The sequence below is a fragment of the Mus caroli genome, chromosome 9 (assembly GCF_900094665.2).
Source record: "Mus caroli chromosome 9, CAROLI_EIJ_v1.1, whole genome shotgun sequence".
Taxonomy (NCBI): domain Eukaryota; kingdom Metazoa; phylum Chordata; class Mammalia; order Rodentia; family Muridae; genus Mus; species Mus caroli.
This window is the reverse complement of record NC_034578.1, coordinates 10495891-10522678: the sequence shown is the minus strand read 5'-3', so window position 1 is coordinate 10522678 and position 26788 is coordinate 10495891. Positions and strand designations below refer to the sequence as shown.

At 39.9% G+C, this 26788-nt stretch overlaps 1 protein-coding gene across 1 annotated transcript in view; it reads right to left on the bottom strand.

Moving 5' to 3' along the window:
* The window catches only part of Sesn3 (sestrin 3), a 49911-nt gene that overhangs the window by 20729 nt on the left and 2394 nt on the right, over positions 1 to 26788 (bottom strand). The window lies entirely within an intron of this gene.

Sequence of the window (26788 nt, the reverse complement as noted above, 5' to 3'; positions counted from 1 at the left end):
TATTTTATCCCCTTTCCTCATTTTCCCTCCAAAAATCCCCCTATCCCATCCCTCCTCCCCCTGCCCACTAACCCACTCACTCCTGCTTCCCTGCCCTGGCATTCCCCTATACTGGGGCATCGAGCCTTCACAAGACCAAGGGCTCCTCCTCTCACTGATGTCCCACAAGGCCATCCTCTGCTACATGTGCAGCTGGAGCCTTGAGTCCCTCCATGTGTATTCTTTGGTTGGTGTTTTAGTCCCTGGGAGCTCTGGGGGTTCTGGTTGGTTCATATTATTGTTCCTCCTATGGGGCTGCACACCCCTTCAGCTCTTTGGGTCCTTTCTCTAGCTCTGAGGAAACTTCTAAGGTAAGAAAGTAACTCAGGTGGTTCCTTATCTGAAAGTGACAAAGTCTTCTCTCTATGATCCAGTCTCTTGGCTACAGCCTATGCTAAGACCCCAACAATCAAACCAGAAGCTGATTGGGTAGCCCATGGAAAGGATTGGCTACTCACCGGTATACCCATGGATTCCTAGGTATATAAGTTCTGTCCAAACCAAGTTAGACTAATTAGCGCACATTAATAATTTCTCAGGACTATACAGTAGTTATGTGAACATGATGCAATCACAGAGCCAAGAGAAACAAAATGCTGCTCAAATGCAGAGGCGAGAGGAAACAAAAGGAAAGCCCAGGATGGGTGTCAACAGAGAAGCCCGAGGCGTTGCTATGGATTCCTGGAAAAAGGAGAGCTGAAGCATGGTCATTGAAATTCATTCTTTTCCTTCCTCTCTCCCCTTGGTAGTGGGTAACTTTAGTCTTTTTTGTCCTTTACAAATCAAAGAGCCTACCAAAAACAAAATAGTTATTTAAATCCTTTAAGTCCTGTACTTCATTAGGAAGCAGTTTTACAACAAATTGCCAAAAGTAGGCAGTTGGGTATTCAACAATGATTTGTTTGAGAGCCTAATTGAATATTGTGATAGACCATGTAGAGGGGTAAGAAAACAGACACAGCCCCAACCCTTCTGAGTCTGGCACACACTCTCCATCAACTGTCAGTGTTCTAGCAACATGTATGCATCACATGACACTTTAAACTGCTTAAGTTTCCAAACAAGTAACACATCTAGATTACAAAAGGATGACAAATCACCCTCAATAGACTGCCTGAGTACACTGGAGGGCGGCATGTGAACTGGAGTCATTCAGAATTTCTCATACTGGTATTTCTTGTCTACATCAACTGTAGTCTATCTAGAAAATGAATTCAGAATAGGAGATCTGTATTCCCTTAGTTCCACCTGCCAATGACAACAAATGAAATGATAAGACAATTGTGCAATCCCAGCACTTAGCAGGATCAGGCAGGGAGATCATGAGTTTGAGACTAGACTGGGCTACATGGCCATCTTGTCTCTAAAAACATAAAAGTAAGGATAAAAACCCAAAACCAAAACCAAACAAACAAACAAAAAACCCAAAACGCACCCTAGTGTCTGCAGACCTTCATGAACTAGTTATCCGCGAACAGCAACTTGCTGGAAAACTAATCACTTCAAATGAACAATCATCTGAGAGGCTGATTACAAAGGGGAAACCAAGTCTGCAGAGAGACAAAGCTAACCATGCAGACAAGTGAATACTGCAAAATAAGAAAATGCACAAAACGCAGAAAAAATGTAGGGGACTAAAATACACATCCTCTTACGTGGAAGCATACAAGGAGTTTCTGGGGACAGGCTGAGGTACTACTGTTACACTTGATAAAAATCCCAAGTTAACACATTAATCAACTTAATTCACCTTTACAGTTTGAAACTGTTACTTTTCTTAGAAAATGACATGCTGGAACAGCCAACATTTCAATATGAAATGCGTTTTCATTGTAACACAACTGCAGGTTCTTGCTTGCAGATAAATCTAGCATCGATCCTTTAGTTTTTAAGCAGCTACTAAGAAGGCAGACATACACACAGCTAAGTACATCATTTGCCCACACTGGTGGGCACACACACTCTGTGGCCAGGACAAGAGAGTTCCCAGCCATCAGCTAGCTAGCTAGCTGTTCCAACCACAGGGATGTGCATTTCGGTTATGACTGATACTGGTGGGAACATAATGTATGACAAGAGGCCTGTGCCATAGCTCCTGAGATTTAGAATAGTTTCTGCAGCAAGATGACTTCCTGGGGTTTAAATTATAATTAGCCTTTAAAGAGTTGCAAACTGCTACAGAAGAGCAGAAATGCTCATTTTCATCCCACTGATTTCAAAAGGATAATGTGCTTGGGTTCTTTTACTTTATGTTTATTTGAGAAAAGAGATGAGGACCAGAGCTGTGTTTGCCACGTTATTCTGGGAGTAGCACTGCTTCTGGGCCATCAAGAGGAAAATGGCAGAACTCTGGTGAGAGCCCAGGAGAACGGTGGAACAGACTGACTTGAGAGCACCATTTTTTCAGTAAATTGAATCAAGAGCTAACATCATCTTATTTTGTCTTCTCTCTCTCTCTCTCTCTCTCTCTCTCTCTCTCTCTCACACACACACACACTCAGGAGTACATATTATACACTATATTGCTATTACACATATGTAGTATATAAAAATGTGTATATATACAAATATACTGTCATGGTTTGTATATGCTTGGCCCAGGGAGTGGCACTATTTAGAGGTGTGGCCTTGTTGGAGTAAGTGTGGCTTTGTAGGAGTAAGTGTGTCACTGTGGGGGTGGGTTTTAAGACCCTCATCCTAGCTGCCTGGAAGCCAGTTTTCTCCTGTTTGCCTTCAGAACAAGATGTAGACCACTCAGCATCTCCTGCTCCCTGTCTGCCTGGATGCTGCCATGCTCCTACCTAGATGATAATGGGCTGAACCTCTGAACCTGTAAGCCAGTCCTAATTAAATGTTGCCCTTATAAGAGTTGCTTTAGTCATGATGTCTGTTCACAGCAGTAAAACCAAAACATATACGTACACATATACTGTATATATCTATGCATGGTTTTGTTTTGAGACAGGTCCTTTTATGCTATGTAGCTCTGACCAGCCTGGAACTCAATCATGCAGAGCAAGCTGGATCTTAGCAACTTTCCAGCCTCTTACTTGTCTTGGATTACAAGTGTGCGTCATCACATCCTCCCTCAGTTACACTCTCTAACTGGTACTACTTTTCAAATCACCATCCTGTCCTGCTTCTGCATGAGGCATTCGTTCTGGTGTTTCTCTGTGATATTAAATGGCTGTTGTATACATTTCTAAAAAGCTGAAAACCAATTTAAAACCAGTCAAGGCAGATCTTCAATTTTACTATGAGCTCATTTCACTCTGAAAAAAATTTACCAGCCACCTTTTAATCACTGTATGTTTAAAGGCATTGGTTCTTAACCTGTAGGTTGCAACCCCTTCGGGGTCAAAAGACCCTTTGATGGGGGCTTCCTGAGACCATCGGAAAACACAGACATTTACATTATGATTTACAACAGTAGCAATCTTACAGTAATGATGTAGCAACAAAAATAATTTTGTGGTTGGGGTCACCACAACATGAGGAACTGTATTAAAGCGTCACAGCATCAGGAAGGTTGAGAACCACTGATATAAGGTATAATCAAGCATAGGAGAAATAAGAAACCAAAATGTCCCAAGAGATTTGCTTTAAACTATAAGGTAGAGGTCTAAACAAGCTGTACTATCTTCCACTTTTCTTCGTCTTTTTCTTGGAAACTTAGGACCAGGTTCTTATTTCCTTACTGATAACCTTTCTAACGAGCCTAACCTCAGTTGCCCCAGATGACAGACACTGGTCATATTTGACCAGATTTAAATAAGTTTAAGCTTTGTGCAAAATGAGACACTGATGCTTCCCTCTGCCCATTTTCTCCAATGAGGGAAAAGGGCTACACAGACATGGAAACCCAGGTTATTCTATATATTAAACATAACCTGCAGTTGTACTAAATTCAAGCTTTTATTATATTCATTATTTATATGTGTGACAGGGACCTATGCCATGGAGTAGAGGTACTTGGGAATCAGTTCTCACCCACCACCTGAGTCCTGAAGACAAACTTAGGTTGTCAGACTTTGTCGCAAGCACTTTACCGTGTGAGACATCTCATCGAGCCAGATGTACTAATTCTGAGGAGGAAATGTCCTAGGTCCTTTTTTTTTTTAACTACATGTGATAAAACTAATGATTTATTCTTGGAATTTCAAGCCTTTTAGCACTCCAGTAAATTTTACTATGGCCTTTACATCAATCTGATTTAGCTTTTGTAAAAGACACAGGAATGAAGCAGCCTGGAGGTTTTCTTAGCTAGATAGCCCAGCACAGCAGTCACCAGTCACACTGGCTGCTGGAGTTTACAGTTACTAATACTAAGTAACAGATTTAAAGACTCAACCGCCTACTATATGCCCAGGATTCAAAAGCAATGTGGCAAGTTTCCAAGTCATGTGATTCCAGACCATTCCATTACCATCAAAGATTCCAAAGTATAGTAAGGCAGTACTTTACAGCACTGGCCTGATTCTGGGACAAGGGAGAGTTTGGGAAATGTGTGTTTTTACAGGGATGAACCCAGCACAACATGTTCAAGTAGAGAAACAAGTAAATGAATAAATGAATAAATCAGATGTAATTGTGGAAACTCATACAACCAAGAAATTAACTAGGTAGAAAAGACGGAAGACGCCACTCCCTAGACTTCATTTGATAACTCTGAAAACACTGAAAATGAAGGGGAATTATCTAATGCTGATTCCACTGTTGCAAACAAAAAGGAGTGGAGGAGTGAAATGCTCCAAACAGCAGGTCTCTAACTTGTGACTTGTTCTCAAATGTTTTAGACAACAGTCAAAATGGACTTAATTCACATTTCATTCACAAAGATCATTTCTTTCAAGACAATTGATTGGTCATTTCAATCAAGAAAAAATTGTCCACAAAATAGGAGCTCTGCTTCACGTCCACCAGCTTTATGAGACGTCATGACAACAACGCTGCTGGTCTCCTGTGGACAGTGCTGCAGACAGGACCTCCTAGACAGGAATCAGCTGAGAGTGTTCCCAGTAAGCAATCACCTGCTGGCAAGCAAAACCCTAAAAGGTTAAAGCTAAGATAAATTTAGAAAATTAGTTATTTTGACACTTAAGAGCTAAGCACTTTACCAGATCACTGTATATAAATTAATCCCAAAAGACACTTGCAAGTTAGAAACTCTGAAAATCATGTGTCTTTAAAATTAATCAGAAAACTACTTGCCCCTAAAAAGCTGCTAACACGGATTCATTGCTACATTCTAAGTTACTAAAAGCTTTAAATGATTAAATTATTTTTTTACTTATTTTTTCTTCAGTTTGTGTCATTCATTAGAAAATGCAAAAGCAAAAATGTGCACTTCTGCCCACTCAGTAGAGTTGTTCCAGCACTCCTTCCACTGAGAATAGGAATAGCAACATGTGTGATTGATTTTATAAACACACTGTGTTTTTTAAAGCACCATCTGCTTAATGTATAAAACCATACTAGCAAAGAGAAATCTAACCCTACAGTATTTAAAGATAGCCTCAGATGACAGTTTAACAGTTTCAGCATACAACAAGACAACATCTGAATGTTGAGACATGTGCCCTAGGCAAACTGTCCTGTTGTGAATAGAAGAAATCTGGCTGGACCTGATGATGTGAACAGTGTTATTTCAGTTGTTGTCTGTATTTCAGTTGTTGTCTGTCCTTGCACTGACCATATATGCTCCAGCTCAGCAGAATCACTGCAGAAAGATCAGGGCTGGACCACTGACACTATGCTTGGAAGTAATGCAGATGCTCTCTGTTTGGTTCCTTGGTAGGTAATTTCAGCTATATGATTTTGGCAGATACTAGTGACATTGTATATTTCAAAAGGAAAGGTCAAATAGAGAGAAACAGATAGGAACTGCTTTAAAATCTCAACCCAGGGCTAGGGAGACAACTTAGTGATTAAAGCACTTGGCACACAAATGCCATTGCCTATTCTCAGTGCGTAACTCATTACCTACTCTCAGTGTGTAATTCTTCCTACTATTTTGAGAAGAAAATAAAATAGACTTTTGCCAAGGTGTCCCTCTCCCAGATGTGTACTTGTATTTGTAATATTATAATGTTGAGATTCAGTCACTTACTAAGGAAGATCTGGAATGAGCATGGCATCAGACATGACCTCTCTCCTCTTAACTCTGATCTTGTGTTCCCAGAAAGTACAAAGCATCTGGAGCTGGCCAGGGCACTGTGCTGGAAGTTCACAGATATGCTAAAGAGCATCCAAGCTCTCCTCCCTGTAGGAATGACATCTTGCTCTAGAAAACCTCAGAAGCATACCACTTGCAACTGAGCTACAGATGCTGTGGTGATTTGAATATGAATGCACCCCATAAGCTCATCATTTGGATGAGTTGCCATGGTCATGGTGTCTCTTTACGGTACAAGGGATCAGGGTATTGCTATGACAGGCTTGACCATGATGCTCATTGGTAAAATGTGGACTTCAGGACTTTGTATTAGGAAAACAGTGTAATGTCTTAAATTGGGACTTAATGGGCCCTGCAACCAGGGGCACGGAAGACAGTGCTGGTGACAATTTGAACTGTGGGGGCCCAGCTCATGAAGTTTCATGTGGCCTACAGACAAGTGGTATTTTGGAGAATGAGACTGCTTTCTGCCCTTTCTGAAAAATCTGCCTGAGGCTACGTTGAAGAGTTTTAGATTAATAACACTGGCAGAGGAGGTTCCAAGGCCACTTAGTATGGATTCTGTCATGCAGTTATTAGTGACCATCCTCATGCAGATCTACAATAAAAACAAGTACAGAAAAATACAAAGCAAACAGCTGGAGGAGAAAGGGGGCACCAGGATGTGCTGGAGTTAAGTCCAGCAGTGTTCAAGGAGATAAAAGTTTAAAGGAAAGGGTGGTACTAAATAGAATAAAAGGAGTAATGGCCTCAGGGCAAGACCTCACCCAGCTAGGCTTCCAACTTGTGAAAAGGAATTAAAGAGAAGCTTAAGCAGTGACAGAAAACATCAAAAAACAGAAAGTGACAAGAATGTATTTGAGCAAGGGGCCAAGTTCCACCTCAGCAAGAAGAACTTGGCAGCTTCGGCCACATGGTTCTGCCCTTACAGTCAAGGATGTAAGAAAGGGGTTTCGGAGTTTCTCTCCACAACTAAGGAAAGCTGCTGTGGGCAGACATATGTCAGGGAAGTCCTGCATGGAGGCCCAGAGAGAGGTCACTGAAAGAAGCTGTGAAGGTGAAGCCTAGATTTTGTTGGAGATCCCAGGATGTTAGAGATTTCAGAATCATGGGATAGATACGTGCTGAGGAAAGCTGCTAACAGGGTGTAGAACCAGCCCGAGAGAGAAAAGTGTCAGCAAATCTGAAAGCTTTTGGAGATCTGAAGATTGACATCAGACATAGAGATGCTGAGTTTAGAGTTTGCCTAGCTGGTTTTTTGTGTTGCCTTGGTCCAGTATTTCTTCATTATGATCCCTTTTACAATGATTATATATATATATATATATATATATATATATATATAGCCATTGTGTGTTGGAAACTTGTAATCTGCTTTTTGATTCTGACTTTATCGGAGGTTACAAGTAACAGATTGCCATGAGTCTCAGAAGAGACTTTGAACTTTTAAATCAGTGTTGAGATTGTTATAGACTATGGGGTCTTCTGAAGCTGGATTGAATGTTGTTTTGCACTACCATATGGCTACAGGCCTATGGGGCTGGGGAGTGGAATGTGATGGTTGACTAAGAAATGGCCCCCATAGGCTCATACATTTGAATGCTTAGTCATCAGGGAATGGCACTACTTAGGATGATGCACATTTGGATCCAGAACTCTCATGTCCTTCTCTAGCACCATGTCTGCCTGGGCACCACCATGCTCTCCACCATGCTGACAATGTACCAATCCCCTGAAACTGTAAGCCAGCCCCAGTGAAATGCTTTCCTTTATAAGAGTTGCTGTGGTCATGGTGTGTCTTCACGGCAACAGAACACTAAAACAGAAGCCAAGTCTATCATGTATTTCCTGGCCACGTTCCAACTCTGAGGCCATGAAAGCTTTATCACAAGAATCCTGTTACAGGGACAAAATTGAACCTGCTTTAACTGTATATACAGATTTCAATTCTTAAGTGGAAATCTTAAACATATACTCAAGAACACTGCATTCATCAACTATATCACAATTTCTTTACCTCCACTCTCCCTATGCCACCAGTCCCCTTGTAGACCAGGATAGTACTCTGCTCATCTCTAAGCACTGGTATGTGACAAAAATTAGAGGAACTCCTTGTTGTGAATCAATCCATAGATCCCTAGCAGTCCTTATCCCAGGACTGAAAGGATAGAGCTGTTTGAAGAATCAAAACAAAGCCACAGACTAAACTGAGGCTAATAAACTTCATGCACACTAAAGTGAGCTGTAGCTAAATGTGCTCTCCCTAGTCTAGCAACTACAGCCCTTATATCCCACTCATACATAGAGCAGAACTGGGGTATGGTGATGCATACCTGTAATCCCATCTATCAGAGGTTGAGCAGGAGGACTGCTCTGAGTTCAAGGCCAACATAGGCTACATAGGCCCAGATTCAGTAAGTATTTCTAGTTATAGGGTCATTCTTAACAATGGTTCTGCTTGAAAATGAAATGCAGTTAGTAGACACTGTACTTGATCTTAACTAATGGCCAATATCCATTATTCTTATTAAAAACCACTCTGCTTTGCTCTCATTAGCTATCCACACACTGTTCACTAAGTGACACTAGTCAGTCAACACTTTTAAAAAATATAGACTTTATATGACTTTGCCCAACTGGAGGCTAACATTAAGGATCTGTGCAAACTTGAGTTAGAGTGAGGCTATGTAGTAGAATAGTCATCACACTGTTGGTTTAGAGTGTTTTGAACTTACTATGGGCCTGCTGGAAGGTAGCCCAAAGGTCAGGAAATGCCTGGCCACAACTCTGGATCAAAGCTTCTGAACAGACTGACTCCCTGATGGTGCGTTTGGAGTGATAGAAACATCCAAAGGTAAAAACATTAAGTCCAACACTGGGCCAGCTCTCCTTTAAACTTCAGAATGAGCACTGCAGCATTTAGTTACTGACAGTAGAACTAAGCCCAGAATCACACTGGTGCTGAGAGTCACAGGAGGTGACTTCCTTCCCACAGTACGTGAGAAGCCGCAGGTTCCACTCATGAGGAAGCCTCATCTGTACACGAGAGAGCCAGTGGGCAGATTGCAGAGGGTGCTGCTCACCTCTACTTGAGACAGTATTTCCTGAGCCTCCATGTCTCCTCTCTCTATTCTGTACTGTCTGCCCCACTCTTCCTTCCAGATCCATCGAAACACCAGGGCTGTGGGGCTCAAACCTTCAAGCTCTTCTAGGAATGCAGATCTATTTGTAGGAGTCACAATCTCGCTGTTTCCCTTCCCCATAGACATGAGGTAAATCACGATCTTGTCCCTGCTTTCTAACTGTCTAGGATCAGCAGCAGCAACCCCAGCATCACAGCACAAGAACACGTTGCTCATTAATTTACTGGGTTTGAATTACAGTGGGAGTTGGCCGGCCTGAGGAGTTTCCGGTCCCCTTCTCCTCCTTGTATTAATGTAAGAGCTTGAGGACGCTGACATTCTGGAAACATCAGTAACTTAAGCTAATAAATTAAATGCAGGGCTGTGCATCAACTTACTAGTCTCCATGTACCATTTGGATCCTCGTTCACTTACTTGCTTACATTAAAACAATCAGGGCCTGCAGTGTGCCATAAACTGCCCTAAGTTCATAGAGATCAGTAAAAGTCTGCCCGCTGTGACACCGACTTGGATAGGAAGGTCTCCTTAAGCCTGTAGTATTCAGAGATGAAGGGTGCAAAGATACTTGTTGAATATGCTACTAACGTTCTTGGCTAAAGTCCAAGAAAATATGGAGAGAACTTATATAAGTCTTTGTACCTGTGATAATGCAAGCCGATGACAGCCACTTAACTCCCTGTTTCCCTACTAACACATAGACAATGTACTGTCCTACTGCTAATTATAAGTCTGGTTTCACAGAATATTAGGAAGGCCTGACTGCTACAAAAAAACAGCGAGGCTTCCATAACAAGAAAACCTTACCTTAAATCTTAAAACGCTTTCCCTATTAAAATCATATTCCAATTAGATTAAGAGAACTTCAAATTGGGAGTTTGAGAAAATAAAATTCCCATAAGCGATGATTATAGCTACAGAGCATTCTAGTATGCAGTAAATGCTCAGGTGCCAACTGGGCCTTCTGAAGAACACACAGACAAAAGTAGTCTTGGCATGGGAGCTCTGAGTTCTGAACCAAGCACCTACGAGCAGCTCATGGAGACAAAGCCAAACAGCTTTTGTTACTCTAGTGGGAACAGCACAATTTTCAGGTTTTTATTTATTTGTTTTTAACAACACAGACCACTTAACTTAAAGAAATCAGGGCACCAAACTAAGCACATTTGATCCACGTTGATTCACAAAATGTGTAAGCATTTAGTTAATGAAAACCAGTGTCCTTTATGCCCAGAGTTGTCAGAGGCAGCCAGAGCTCATCTTCACTGAAAGTGAAAAGTCATTTTACAGTGTCCTGGGAACACAGCTGCACACGTTCCTAAGATGCTTGGCTTTACAGCACACTGCCCTAACCTTTGCTTTTTATTTATTTATTTATTTATTTATTTATTTATTTATTTTACTAGCTTTAAGGAAACCTCTCTTAATTTTTGTCTGGAACAGAAATGAACACAGCCCATACAATAAATGCCCCTGGACTTAATCTCTGTTCAAGTGTGTTAATTCCTCTGATAGCAGACTACAAGACTGCCCTAATCTGATGTGAGGAAACTCACAATGGGTTGTAATCTGAGTTTAACCTGGAACCGAGCCCAAGGAGATGACATAGTATGAAGTGCTTACCTGACACCAACATGACAACTTGAGTTCAAGTTTGATTCCATGAGAGAGTTGACTGCTGCAAGTTGTCCTCTGGCCTCCACATGGGCACACACTAAAATAAGCTCCTTTAAAACACTGCTCATAACCTTTGGTGGTTTTTTGGTTTGTTTTTTTGTTTGTTTGTTTGTTTTTTTGTTTTTCGAGACAGGGTTTCTCTGTGTAGCCCTGGCTGTCCTGGAACTCACTTTGTAGACCAGGCTGGCCTCGAAGTCAGAAATCCGCCTGCCTCTGCCTCCCAAGTGCTGGGATTAAAGGTGTGCGCCACCACGCCCGGCCTGCTCCATAACCTTTTAAATATCAGTACCTCTTTATTATCTTAAAAAGAATGAATCTCAAATGGTTTTGCTTATGGATTATAATTATCAATAACCACATTAGAAATTAAAGAAAACATGAAAGCCACTTAATTTATTAATACTCTGAAAAGTAAGAAGAGAGGCTAGTGGTGCAGCTCTGTGGTACAGGATGTGGTCAGTCTCTGCCAGCCTCTGGATTCAAGCCCTAGCAGTTCTCACCCACCAAAAAAAGGAACAGTGAAAATAAGAATAATAGACCCATTACATATTAACAAAAGGGATTGTTTGGAAACTACAATTTAGAAAAAAAACTTGAGGAGAGTTTGTCTTCTGTGTAAATATTTAGCTTAATTAAACACAGCTGGATTTTCATGTATACTGTGGTACTCATCTGCTGCTATAGGTCACAGTGACTGAAAATCACAAAGAGAATCTGGCTCAGAAATATGTGGCTGACAGTCAAGATTAACCATTACAATATGAGTAGCCATCTCTGGGCAGTAGCCATTTTAAGCATTGTTCTGACATCCTGGACTCATATCTGTCTACTAGACTATAGAAAGTATACACGCATACAAAGTATAAACTCTCCTGAAAGGAGGTCACTATTTGATGACAGGGATACAGAGAGTAAACAAGGATCACAGAGTACTATGTGACTGGACATCAGTGAAGGCTACACTGCAGCAAAAGCTGCAAGACCTGAGCTCTTGCTTCTTTTAACCAGCAAGAGAGCTAGTTACTGGAGGAGGCCTGGGTCTTCCTATCTGGAATGAGAGATAAAACAATCCTAAGAGCCTGTTTGCATTAACATGGCATGCTTAAGCTATGATATTGTCTGAGTGCTGATAGAATGTTTTCAGAAACACCAGGGCTGTGGGGCTCAAACCTTTAAGCTCTTCTAGGAATGCAGATCTATTTGTAGGAGTCACAATCGCTCTGTTTCCCTTCCCATAGACATGAGGTAAATCACGATCTTGTCCCTGCTTTCTAACTGTATAGGATCAGCAGCAGCAATCAGAAACAAAAGAACACTCTAAACAATTTCCCTATTATTGTTGCTAATTTTAAATAAGTTTTAGTGTTTTAACAATGAATATTTTGTGGTAGCTAGATGGCTCAGAAGGTAAAGGTGCTTGCCCCTAGGGCTGACCACCTGAGTTTGCTCTCCAGGGTCAACCTGGTAGAAGGGATTGACTCCTCAAAGCTGGCCTCTGATCCCCAGGTGACTCCTGTCATGAACAATGTAATACAAGGAAATGGAACACTGATGACTTTCCTTAAGTAATGAGCTCATAAACTATTAGGTTTTGGATTCTTTTGATAAAACATTATAAGGCCAAGACTATAAACAAAATCATGTTCTATATAATTTGCCCTTTCCCTATAGAATGCCTTTAAATATAATAAAGATTCTTTTCAGTGTTCTACATTCTTGGTTCAGATAGCTGAACAGATAAGGTGCTTTTGTGTGTGAGGGCCTGAGATCCTGAGTTCCAGCCCAACTCTAGACAGAGTTGCTCTTTTGACAGTCACATGTGAGCCACAGCACACCCAGTTGTTCTCATGTGCACACACACACACACACACACAGACAGAACAAACGGTACTTAAGAAAATTAAATCTATATGCTGTTATAGTGTTTAATAATTTTCCTCTCTATTGTTCTCTGTAAATCAAGAGATAATAAGAAAAATATACATAAATGCTGTTTTTTCTTTTTAATAATCTATTGTTATGAATGATTTTTTTATTAGATATTTTCTTTATATACATTTCAAATTTCAAATGCTATCCCGAAAGTTCCTTATACCCTCCCCCAGCATGAATGATTTTTTAAAGTTCTCACAAAGCAACGTATGGATCTGTTGTCCAGATATTTCCATTAAAAATAGAGCATGAACTTTTAGCTTCCGCATTAAAGATAGACTGTAGGTTTGTGGAATGTTTGTGTGCACGAGGCTAAAGGTAAACTTCGGTTGTCATTCCTCAGGAGCGTCTACTTGAAGATTTATTTGTTTTTATGTGTATGAATGTTTGTCTGCAAGTGTATAAGTGCATACCTGTGTGTCTGGTGCCCATGGAGGTCAAAGAGAGCACTGATTTCCCTGGAGCTAGAGTTACAGGTGGCTGTGAGCTGGGAATCAAACCCAGGTCGTTTGCAAAAGCAACAAATGTTCTTATCCACTGCACCATCTCTCCAGCCCCTCCACTTTGCTGTTTTAGACAAAGTCTCTCACTGCACTGGAGCCCAACAAATGGCCAAGCTGTCCTCCACACTTGGGATTAGAGTGTGTGCCGCCCATGCTTGGGTTTTGATCTGCTTATACAGATTAAATTCCGGTTCTCATGCTTTCACCGAGAACCTTTCCAACTGAGCCAGCTTGCCAGCACTGCCCTGTGTTCTAACTTTTCACAACTTCCCTTAGAAGGGCCCAGAATCCCGACAGACCTTTAAAGTAAAGTCATTCTTGCCTAAGAGTGACATCTTCCCAAAGCTCATTTTTCTTTGACAGAAGTTGGACTACGTGACTCTAAGTGTGACAAGCTCATTTATCCCTTCCATTGCACAGGGGTGGCCTGATATAGGTCAGGATGTGGCAAGCTAATGGCTGTCCCCTGAACGACTGCTGGCTCAGTGTCCTGCTTTTCCCTGGCAAGGACTGCTTCCACATTCTACAACCACCGGGTTTATTCCCCAAAGAAACATCCAAATGGGCAAAGGCTGAAGCTACAGGGCCTCCTGAGCAGTTCCTGTTGTCTCTTCAAAGACTAATTCTACTCTCTGAAGCAAAACAGTTGAGTTCCAAGGTGCAACACAGGCTACCGTTTTCCTATAATGTATATACCACAGTGGGAATGACTTTAAGTGTCAGTTCTACAGGACAAAGTGCATTTCCAGATCATTCAATACAGGATTTACTGACCACTCCAATGGTAGCCTTACCTTGTGATTGAGAGCAGAAGTCCCATTACCAAATTATACTTACCACTCACACATAATGTAAGTGAAATCACTTTAAGTTATAGTTTGGACAGACACATATATTTAATAAGCAAAATTTAGTTGGCAAATGTTTTCAAAGACTTTTAACACACTAAGCCATCTGGATGTCAAAGAGCGTATGTAAAGGCAGACTTCTTCTATTGGATTCCCTAGGGAAAGACATGCAAATGGCACGTGAGAATGCCATGGGAAGAAGGTCAGTTCAATTTCATCAGCCCAGAATTAAAAGATTTTTTTTCCTCTACTGGACATATCATGAACTATCAATTCACAAGGCCATATGGCAATGAGACTCTTCTGCACAAAAGTGGACAAGTCCTGTCCTTAGAAAATATGAGCTTTTTCTAATTTAGAAAACAAGATAGCTGTGTTTTGTTATATAATAATTTTAAAATGAAATTGTCCCCCTGATCTACATTTTCCTAGAGGAAGAAAGTTGTATGTTACCATAGTTCCAATGCAGTGTTGGACCAGCAGGAAGATATTCTTTCATGAAGTGGGGATGGTATCTCAATTTCATAAAGTCCTTACATAGAACAAACAAGATACGCTGTGCAAAACCTCCAGTGCTGCCCAAGAGATCATGACCTCAAAATGTTACATTAAAATTTCAATGCAACCATTTCCAGTAAGAAATAATAATGTCTTTTGCTCTAGAGGCTATGCTTTTTCTGGTAACTACATGTAGGAAGTTCACAAGAATTTCGTAATTAGCCACGCTTCTGTTCCATGCAGTCATATATTTGAGTGATGACCATTGTGAGCAATAAGCAATCACCTGTAAACCCCGATGGAGATGCTGGAGCTCAGCTGAGTGCTTGCTGCATGTGTGCACTAACAGCTTTTGAACACATGCATAGCAATAAAAACAACTATAAAACAAGAATAATAAACATTGTTAAAGCCGGGCGTGGTGGCGCATTCCTTTAATCCCAGCACTCGGGAGGCAGAGGCAGGCGGATTTCTGAGTTCGAGGCCAGCCTGGTCTACAGAGTGAGTTCCAGGACAGCCAGGGTTATACAGAGAAACCCTGTCACGAAAAAAACCAAAAAATAAAAAAATAATAATAAACATTGTTAAAATAATCTGTAATCCCAGCAACTCCAAATAATCTCATCAGTTTGGAAATTCCTTCTCCGTCTGTCTGCTTAAACACTGAAACTTTACATACTTAAAAGCCTTCCCATCCCAGAGTCTACTGTGGGTGCACATTTACTGACCTTCACTGATGGTGAGGTAGCCCAGCAGCTAATTAAAGGGCTCTCTCTCTTACCTGGGTGTGGGCAGAAGCAGGAACAGGGTAGGGGTGGGGCAGGATGCCAACTCTCCTTTAAACAAGGTAAGTGATCTGAAGAATACAAATTGTAGGGACTAGAAGATACATTTTTTTTATTAAACTTTAAATATTGTTATTGCTTCCACTATTTCAGAGATAAATCTGTTTAAATATAATCAAGATTAACCCATCATTTAGTCAGTATTTTCATTCTTTGCAAGAATACAACCAGAGATAAATAACTCTTTGTTTTCAGGCTCTGGCTCCAGTCCTAAGCCTGTAAGAGATTCTCAAGACTACTGTCAATTTGGAAATCAGCACTAGCACTCCTTAACTAATAGGTGGAGTTGTCCAGACGAAAAATGCTCCGATCAAATGCTCCGCAACGAAAGGCACCTTATTCTGGTGGAGTCAATGGTGCAGTGGCTGATGGGAAGCACTCACATGCCTTACTGATGCCATACTGCTATTTCAGACCATGAAAATACACTTTTAAATTTCCTTTTTTATGAGACTCCAAATCCAAAGCTGACTGTCCATTGCCATGGAGACAGTTCTATTTAAGGCACTCTATTAGTCTTTTCTTCACAGAAGACAGAAACATGGTCAATAGAAAAGCATCTCTCTTCATCATTTTGAATTAAGTAACTGAAATTTCTTCTTGAGCAGCCAACACCTGAGAGAATCTGCAGGTGGGGTAGGGACCATGTAATGAGCTTGCTAAGATCAACAACAGGCTCAAGTTTAGCACTAGAGATAACATAAGAAAAACACCCATTATCACTCAATTAGAATCAATCCAGCAGAATAAAATTAGTTGTGATTGCTTCTGTAACTATGACTGTAACTGACTAAAGTACTCTGTGCTTTTCAAAGAGCTAGCTTCCAGTTAGTGACACATTTGTGTGTATATGTGTGCGTGTGCATGTGTACACACACGTGCACACCTCAGATACAGGTATGTATCTTCCTGATGTCACTGTCTGATACACAGGCACACAAGGCAAGTGAATGACCAATAAGAATCCTAAAATAAATAACATCAATCTTTGGTCTGTCTTTAGGATACAAATCCTATTTCTCCTTTCAGGAAAAATTATTCTCCTTGTGATAGTTTAAATATCAGTCTTCTGACTCAACAGTTGCTTGCTTATCTAGCCAGCCATCCTTTGTAATTTACTCTGATTGTAAGTAGCACTTGCTGTGCTTGCAGAGGAACCAGGGTCTGATTCCAAGCATGCACACAGTGGCTTACAACTGTACTTCCAGGAGATCTGACTCCCACTTCTGGATCCCCCCAGCAGGGCACTGGCACATATGTACATATACACACGCAGGTAAAACACACACTGGTCTAGACTATTAACCATGTCCTTTTCCAAACAGAATAGAATGAGTTTAGATCCACCTCACATTTGACAAATATTGTTTGAAAAATATGCTTAAGAAAAGGAATACTCTCAGCGTTAAAGAAAACTGAAGCTAGGAAAGCAGCAGGAAACTGGATTGAACTTAGAATGTGCTGTGTTTGAAAAGGTCACGCAATCTCAGAAACAAAGAAAGTGATCTCTCTCAACTGCAGAATCTAGCCAATTAATGTATGTACATATGAGAAGAAATATGGACACAGTATAACATGCAGAAACCAGAACAAGAAAAGCTACATATAAGGGGGTAAGGAAGGCCTCAATGCAGGTGGCAGACATGAGTCATGAAAGACAACATAAGGGTATTGTGTTTCTAGTGCTAATTCTGTAGAGTTTTGGTGATGGATAAAGCATTAAGTAGTATAAACTTTAATGTGAAACTTTATAGTTTCTGTTTTGAATGCTAAGTCTAACTGAATAGAAATTGAGTAAGATAGATAGACTTTGGGTCTAGCAACTTTTAGCGTATGAATATTTGCCTAAAAATTAAAAATCTAATCCAGACCACTGGCTCCCCACCTTAGAGTACAAAGGGATCATGTGGAAGATTTGTTAGAATACAAACAGGTGGTCTTACCCTCAAAAGTTCCAAGTCAGCCTATAAGGGTGGTGACAACAGATTCAAACTTTGGAGTGATGCCCATGTGGCTGCTCAGAAACTCTTCCAAACCACTGTCCCAAAAGTAAACAAGCATTTGTAGCCTTGGGAATGGCTACTACCTGCTAATACTTCAAGCTTTCCAAAAGAAACTTTTAAAAGGAAAAACAAGTTTCAGTTGGGGGGCATTCAATCATAATAGTTTACGAAGGATATCTGTTTTTGTCAAGTCCTGATCCACTTACATCTTTATCTGAGAACTCCTTCACCTTGAATTGATTGATCTCTAATAGACTGCACAGTATACCTTTGTTTTCAGGTCTTTACAGCTCTTGCCAAATAGTTAATTATACATCAACACTAAGATGCATTAAATGGCCATGAGGAAGAAAAAGAGGAAATGGTCTCCAGGCCTCTGCTGAGTGTGTAACATACACCTATCACAGAGAGGTATTCTGCAATACCTCTCCTAAAGGCAAAGAAAGGAAAATAAAACCACATAGATATTGGTGACTAACCAGTAAAGGGAGCAAGGTACAAATACATACATTTCATATGTGTGCTTGCCTTTAAAAGTTCAAAGCTAGCTAGACTTAAAATATTTTCCATTACATATGTTTTTTTATATAATCAAGTTTTTTTTTTAAACCAACACATTGATTGGTAAATATTTCACAAGAGTAAAAAGGCTAAGAAATGTCACCCATGTCAACACATGAGCTGTGTGCACTTAAGTTCCAGGTGAGCATCATGGCAAGGGCTTGTCAAACCGCTCCCTCCAGATCTGAGTGCAGGGTTGTCAATTCTGCATTCAGTGAGAATTCTGACCAAAGGGGCTTGATCCATGCACACTGAAAATTGCCTTTGTCACTGCTCCAAGCATCTGCAGATTTCTACCATGAAAAGTTTCACATCCAAATGCTCTTACATATACATGACACAGATGAACAGTATCATACTATAGTCCCTGGTAGAATGCTTAGTGCCTCATTTTTAAAGCTCATCTTCATCAGAAGTATTCAGGACACGTCATAGAAGGATTATGTTCTAGTGGATATCCCCCTCACAACATCCCTGAAGCCAACACTCACGCAGCCGGTATCATGTGCTACCCGGGTCAGCTATGGTGCATGGAAGTGGTATACTTACATGACATACACTTCATGGATGCTTTTGTCAAGTTTGGTTAAGGAAGGTAGGCAGGAACTAAGCCAAGAACAGAAAAAGACATACACTTTGTACTAATTATTGTGGCTAAAGATACTTTGTTTGTGAGTATGAGTTGAAGCCTAAAATATTACCCAGCTCACCACAGAAAGAATGCAAATCTTTTGTACTCTAAAATGAGAGGCCTAACCATGACCTTGAAGAGCTTCACAAGACCCAAAGGGAGACTACAAAAATATCATTGCTTAGGTAGAAATCATGGTCTTTTCATTTTCTGTTCTTTTGGTACCTATCAGAAAGGATTTAAAAAAATATATAAAGGGATTTTAAAAAAGGAAGATACATAATATTTAATAGTTTGTAGGTATTAACAAACTTAAGAATGTGAGCGCTATTTAAAAGAAATAGTATACGACACAAAACATACTGTTATTAAAATGGAAATCTACAGTTTTACCAAGAAAGTGTTTCTATTAACCTACACATACACTTCCCTCATTTTAGAGAGGTCCAACTACTAAATAGTTTTCTAGTATAATCAAATAAAATTAATAGTTTATGATACTTTCTTTTATGCATTATTGGAGATTGAATCCAGAGCCTCAAACATGCTGGACAAGTAACTGCTACTGACTCACACCCTAGCCATGCTCACTTCCAAGTATCAACAACTTAGTCTAAATAATACTAGAACCTACATCTTATAGCTACATTTAATACACATAAGGTATTATATAGTACTAGCATAAACATAGTATATATCAAACATAATGTATTTAAGTAATAAAAAAACACAACACAAATAGGCACCCTACAGCCCAACTGAGAATCTACCAATTCCAAGTAATATACAGAAAAGTTTTGATGAGAAAATAATTTTTCTTGAGTGCGTACTCAAGTCAGCACCCCTCTGAGATGCCAGTTAGGAAAGGCAGTTTGTAGAGAGGCTATAACTTCACTCTCAGGACTGACTCTTTTCACTGAACTGTGGCCAGATTTGCAGGCTCCTCTGTCAGTTAGCACCTCTGCAGACCTGCGGTATCTGCAGCGCACCACAAAGCCCCATCCTAGGTATCTCTGTGGGAACTCTTGGAGTCCTGATCTACAACAGAAGACCTGCACCAGGAAGCTGCCTCTCCAAACAAAGCCAGTTAAAGGATGGAACTGTGCTGAGAACATGGCACAGCAGCAAATATAGGTACCAGGGGTGGGGACAGTAAGCAGGGACACTGCTGATGCAGTGCTTCTTGTTACAGATAACTGATGCGTCATGTAGAAATGGGCATGCTATTGCTTAGCTTCATAAAGCACTGCAAAGGCATTTACCAAAACACAAGCTATTTCCTGGGGGCCCTCGTCAAGAAATACTTGAAATATTTCTAGACAATCTTTTTTCAAACATGCTATAGCAGTCCTGGGTGACTCAGTGTGATTAAGTCATCACTGGCGGTTGGCTGGAAGACAGGTAAAGTGTACTGGGCAGTTAGAAAAAGACATCCTGAGATCAGGAGAAACTGGTCTCATAATTGGAGATTTAAAAAGATAAGAATAAAAAGTAAATAGATGAAAACTGCTATAAACACTTCAACTCTGTCTCCCATGTGCACAGCCCTGGATTCTACCGCTACTACAAGAGAAAAAAACAAAACAAAACAACCTATATCTGTCTTAATCAATCTCATGATTACTCATATTAAGAGAGTATGGCCCAGATTGTTAATAACTTCATTTAAAATCATTAATAATGAAAAGAGTAGAATACATCTAAATTTGAGGTCATACCTGTTAATATCTTAAGGCTCTAGGTTCCTATTCAATACAGTCAATTTTACTTTATAAGACTTGATAAGTTTTCCATTTAAGAAAAAGTAGAATATATAGTATTTATGTTTGTATACTGTGTCACACTTTGAATCTCAAATTGGTTTCTAATCCTGTTTGCTTATTGGTACTATGACCCACCGCCAGTTCCAAAACCCTCTGAATTCCAGTTCTTTATCATTAAAAAATTGCAGGCTGGGCTCAGTAGGTAGTGTTTGCTATTCAGGTTCTGAACCTGTTCTCCAGCACCCATGCAAAAGGCTAGACATGGAGACACCTGACCATCATCCCAGTGCTAGGAGATGGGGGCGAGAAAGGAGGATCCAGAGGCCTTGCTGGCCAGACTCTAGCTGAATGGGTGAACTGGGTCAGTGAGATACCTGGCTTCAAAAAATAAGGTGGACAGCGATTACGAAGATATTTAATGGATATCAACCTCTGTCCTCCACACACACATGTACAGATAAAGTGCAACCACACATACATATACATACATACAAGCACACACACACACACACACACACACACAGAGGATATATTTTGGAAATGGTGCAATTATACTGTATCAGCTCTACTGTATTGCATCCAATATGAATATACTGCCAATACCTATGTGTTTAAAGTCTCATCGTTTAAGAGGTTTGGTTTTTTTTGTTTTTTGTTTTTGGTTTTTTGTTTTTTGTTTTTTAACCTTCATGAGCCAGAGCCCAAATAAGAGACCATCTGGTAAGATAAAAATCCATGTAACTTGTTATCTCTAATGAAGTATGTGAAGGACAACTGATGCAGTAGCTGGATAGCATGGTGTCCAGGCAATAGCAGAAAGAAAAGGCTGGGAAGATCAGTGGCAAATTATACTTCCTTCTTCATGCCTATCATAATGATACCTAACGATAGGCCAGATGCTGCTGCTACTCTCAAGTCTTGGCTAATCTCAGAGTAAACAGATCCCTGTCCTGTACCCTGATGACCATAAGACAGGCAGCCCGCTGATGGCTGCTGAAGTTCCATGCACTCACACACCACATCTACATCCTCAGCTCTTCCTCCCTACACACACACACACACACACACACACACACACACACAGAGAGAGAGAGAGAGAGAGAGAGAGAGAGAGAGAGAGCAAGCTGCCCTGTACCTGTGAGGAAAGTCACCAGGAGCCTGGATTGTTGAACTGTGCTATTTCTCACCTACACCAGTGCTCTTGCTTTATTCCCTTTGTCACACAATGATGATATCAGTGCCTTGGGACCGCACTTCTCTGTGGTCTGAGTCTCCCTGGTCCCTCTCCTGCTTCTACATACCTCTGTTTTCAGGTCTTGAAGCTAACCCTGCTACTCAGGGCCATCTTTTCCTTTTCAGCCAAATACCAATCAATTAGAGTATCATGCACATAGCCTTGGACCAGATATTTCTTTAGTTTCTTCACATAACAGAGCATAGTCCTTCAGAACCAAAGCTTTGTTCTGCCACATAATTTCTATCTCATAAAGGGATGTTCATGAGAACCAGAGAAAGATCATCTGTGATCGACTAAGGTCTTCCCATGGTAAGAGAAAGGTTTCTAGAGCATCAAGAAAAGGATACCAGGAAGTATCTACAAGCATCCCCACACAGAACAGAGGGAACTGGTTGGCCTTATCCATGTTTCCAGCCAATGCTATCAGGCTTCCCTTTTATTTTCTCCATTGAATTCCTTATACTTATACTCTATGTAACTCCAGCCTACAGTTTTCAGACATCCCACTCATGGAAGCCTTTCATAATCAAAAAGTATTGCAAATGCCAGAGAACTTTTGTTTATGTGTATATGTAGGTTATAATAATTGTTGTAGTAGGAATTAAAAGTTAGGGAAAGTTGAAATATTTAATTCACCTAAAATAAAAGTCTACTACATGTTAACATAAATCATTCATCTTTATAGAACTTTATTTTCCACAACAAAACAGTGAGATTCATATTTACATTTTTGCAAATCTCTTCAATGTCTGTTTATCATAAGACAGCTGGGTTTTCTGCATTCATTGACTGTGATGTTTTGACTGCAGAATAGTTTAAAAAAATCAGATATGTGGTTGAAAAAAAGGAGATGATTATGAATAGTTTGATATCACATCAAAACTTCTAAATACCCCTTTTGAAACCACAACTTAACATTTTGTACTATATTAAAAACCATCCTTGCATTTTGCATAGATATTTTATCTTTATGTAATCTTAATAAATACCTTAAAAATTAATAACATGATCCTGAAAGTTCAAAGAAAAGAACTCCCACTATTCATTGTCAATGTTACAACAATCAATGGTCAAACCCAAAGCTTATATCCACTGTGATGTAATGGTTTGGTTCTTGGCTGAAAGAAGGGGTTGGGGTAGTAGCTTTCACATACTAGTCGATAGGAAAACATTAGTTCACTGGGATCGATCTGTTGTGTTATCAAAAAAAAAAATCACACCCATTAATCCTTTACCTTAAGAGGAGAGACTTTTAAAAATGAAAAATTTACACCAGAAATGGTGGAACATGTCTTTAATCCTAGCACTAAGGAAGCAGAGGCAGGCAAATCTCAATGGGGCTTGAGGCCAACCTGGTCTATATATTAAGTTCCAGGCCAGCCAGAATTATATAATGAGCCTCTATCTCAAAAACAAAGCAGAGATAGGAGTAACTTTCTAATATTATGGAAGCAGACATAACTGTACAAAAATTTGTTTGTAATTTTAATATATGTTTACTTAAATACTCGGATCTGAGGAAGCAAAGTTTGGAAGCAAAGTTTGTCCATTTTCTTCTGAGTAAAGTGGGTTGCATGAAAAACTGGCTGGTTCAGCTCAGTACTAAAACTATTGCATATAGAGTTAGACACCTTCCTACAGAGGTGCTGATGCCCTTCCCACTGCTTCACACATGAAAATGGATCTTCACAGGTAAAGACTCAACAAAGCATAAAGCTTACTGCTTCTTCAACAGCATTCTTAAATGAAAGGCATCATTCCCCCCCCCCCACCTGCTGAGTGGTGCCACACCCTCGGTGCTTGATGCACAGGTCAGCACAATTATGCCCACACTACTTCTATACACAGCAAAAGGGAAAAATAACAGTTTTCAGACACTAGCACCTCTGAGTCCTAGACATAGTCCCAGAGTTCAAAGCCCAGAGTAAAGGGTGATGGGCCTACCAGCATCCAAGAGTTGAGGGGGGCAGCTGGCTCTCTGGCACTCTTTTTCCTTTAGTTTTGCAACCCATTCATAGGCTGACTTTCTTAATCCCAGTTCTAGGTGTCCTTGGGGTACTCCACAGAGGCTGTGTGGAATAGAGAGAGTCCCTGGCAGCCTCAGCACTGCAGGAGACAAGCCCATCACAGAGACAGAGTGCCAGCTTAAGAGTGGTGCTTATTAGTCGGATGGCCTAGACTGTCACCTAAACCAGCTTTCAGAGAGACCTGGGGTGATGTAAAGGCACTCTTTAAACTAGCAAGGTCTTCAAAGGGAAAACGGGGACAGTCGGGTGGAAAGATTAGGAGACTTCACTACTCTCCTCCTAAACGAAGTAACTAGATGACCTGCTTTATCCTAGAGCTTCTGTTACTCGGCACGTCACTCTTACCACATGGTCTTTTCAAACCAAATACCAATTTTCCTTGTCAAGGCAATTTAATTAAATTATCTGAAAATCCAAAAGCACTGTATCACATTACTCTTTAAAGGAGAGTGTATGTTAAGACAGGAGGATACAAATGAACATGTGAAAACCAAAAATTGCATAATGGTTACTCTCAATCAAAATACCATCATGACCTCTCTCTTACTAGCATCATTAAAATTCCTATGAGAAATGACAACTACCCAAATTACTCAGTGTGTATTATTGGCTATAATCCTCTAACACACAAAGGAAAACACATAGACTGAGCTTTCCATTCTTGTATAGTGACATTTGAGGGTTTGTATAGTGCTTGCATACACTCTCTCTAAGCCACAAAAGCCACCACAAGACAGGTAGAGCCCAAGTCTCAAGGAAGTTAGCTAAACTGAAAGACCAGTGCCAAAGATTGAACTGTAAACAGCTACTAAATTATGAGAAGTAGCAGAAGCCACTTCACAAATTAAACCTTACATTGAATATGAAGCATTAAATACAAAAAGCAACAATTTTAATAAGTATTTTGTTACAAAGTAACAGCTATTTATATTACCAAGCTTGTGGTCCCAAAAACCAATACATGATATGAATAGCTATGTACAGGGAAGACTGTTTCTATAATGGCCAGTGCCTTCCCAAACAATGACAATCTTCCTAACCAATAAGGTAATAAAAAGCTCTAACTTATATAACCACACTGCCATCTTTACCCACATCATCATCATCACCATCTTGTAACAAGAGTTATGATAGATTCCGGTATACTGAAATTATGAGTATATTTTTCAAATATCTATATTTTAGATTAAAATATTTGAACATATACTTAAATATTTAATCCAAAGAAAGCATTTTAATAGCCTGAACCATCCTAGGGATCCACAGAGAGCAGTTTGAAGAGCACTGCATCTAACTTTGCTATTACAAATTCACTGCTTAATATCTGCATAGGATATTTAATATTAATTTTAAAACCATCTCACAATCAAAAATATAAAACACAAGACAGCTCACTAGCCAAAGGCAGAAGATGGTTACCATGTAAGTAAATGTATTCCACTGGGTGAACTATATTAAATTTTTAATACTGACCATTTTGATTATATTAAGCAAGGCTCATAAGAGTCAAACTAACATTTTCCCTTTTATTTGATAGTCTCTTTAATTATATAAACATCAAAAAGTTATAAAAATACCAAATTACATAAGCCAAAAAATACTATAGCCACAGCAAGATGCATCACTAAAACTACTTAGAATTATACTAAAAATTTGAAACTTCACACCATGATGCTGCACACTTGTAATCTCTGCACTTGAAGGGCCAAAGCAGGAGAGTCAAGAGTTCAAGGCTAGCCTGAACTATACTGAAGATAGCCCAGGCTACACAATGAGAGCCTGTTTAGGAAGAAAGGAAGAAAGGAAGAAAGGAAGGAAGGAAGGAAGGAAGGAAGAAAGAAAGAAAGAAAGAAAGAAAGAAAGAAAGAAAGAAAGAAAGAAAGAGGGAAGGAGGGAGGGAGAGAGAGAGATTAAAATGTTAAATCCTTTCATTTATACTTCATTCTATGTTCCTATAGTAGTAATAGTTCAGCACTCATGTATGTGTAGTACGCCACCTTACTTTTGAAATGGCAGGTGAATGGGCTGACAGTTAACCTTATTTCCTTAATATGCTTTGCCATTTCATGTTTGAAATTAAAGATTAGATCCCTGTGGTTGTTACTGGAATTTATTCAAGTAAAAAGCTTTACATTTCAAGTCTTGTTATGCTCTCAAAAGTAAACAGTATTTCCTCTTGTTAGAAAGTGCATTAAACTGTATAGTGCGTGACAGAGCAGACAGACCTAGTGCTACAGATTGGATGCCCTTGCTTTCTTCTTTGTTCTTCTATGACCCAAATCAGATACCAAATCAGATAGTTTCAATACTTTAACAGTTCTCTTTATTTTGTAAGACCTGGACCAAAACTGTGAAGACACTTCTAAGGATAAACAAGACTCTCACACAACACACAATTCACTGTTCAGACACGGAGTTAAAACAAATTATTTCCTTTGAAGATTAACTGAGTTCCTTTTAAAGTTTCTCCAGAAGCCATCATCTAGTGCCTATACTGCTCACAGCCAGGAAAAGGCCTTCTGCCTTATATAAAGGTAAAGGCCTTTGCTCCTTATTGATGACAGTTCTGATAGCCAAGGGTCATTGATATGGATGCAGGAGACAGTCATCATTCTTCACTGTGATCCTCACTCCACCAAAACCAATGTGCTTGCTTATTACTGTACACTAGTATACGGAAACAAGAAAACGTAAAGAATCGAGCCGTGAGGGCTGTAGACCTAACCTTAGTCATATTCTATCAAAAAGAAAAACATTAGAGTTACAAGTAAATCTTTATGTGGCATTTTTAGAATGATGAAGCCTTTAATGCTACTGATTTCTTACTAGAGTGTTTAAGAATGGCAATTTATAAAGCTTCAAATGTTGCCAGATCATGTCTAAACTGGCACAAACAACTCTTTTCTCAT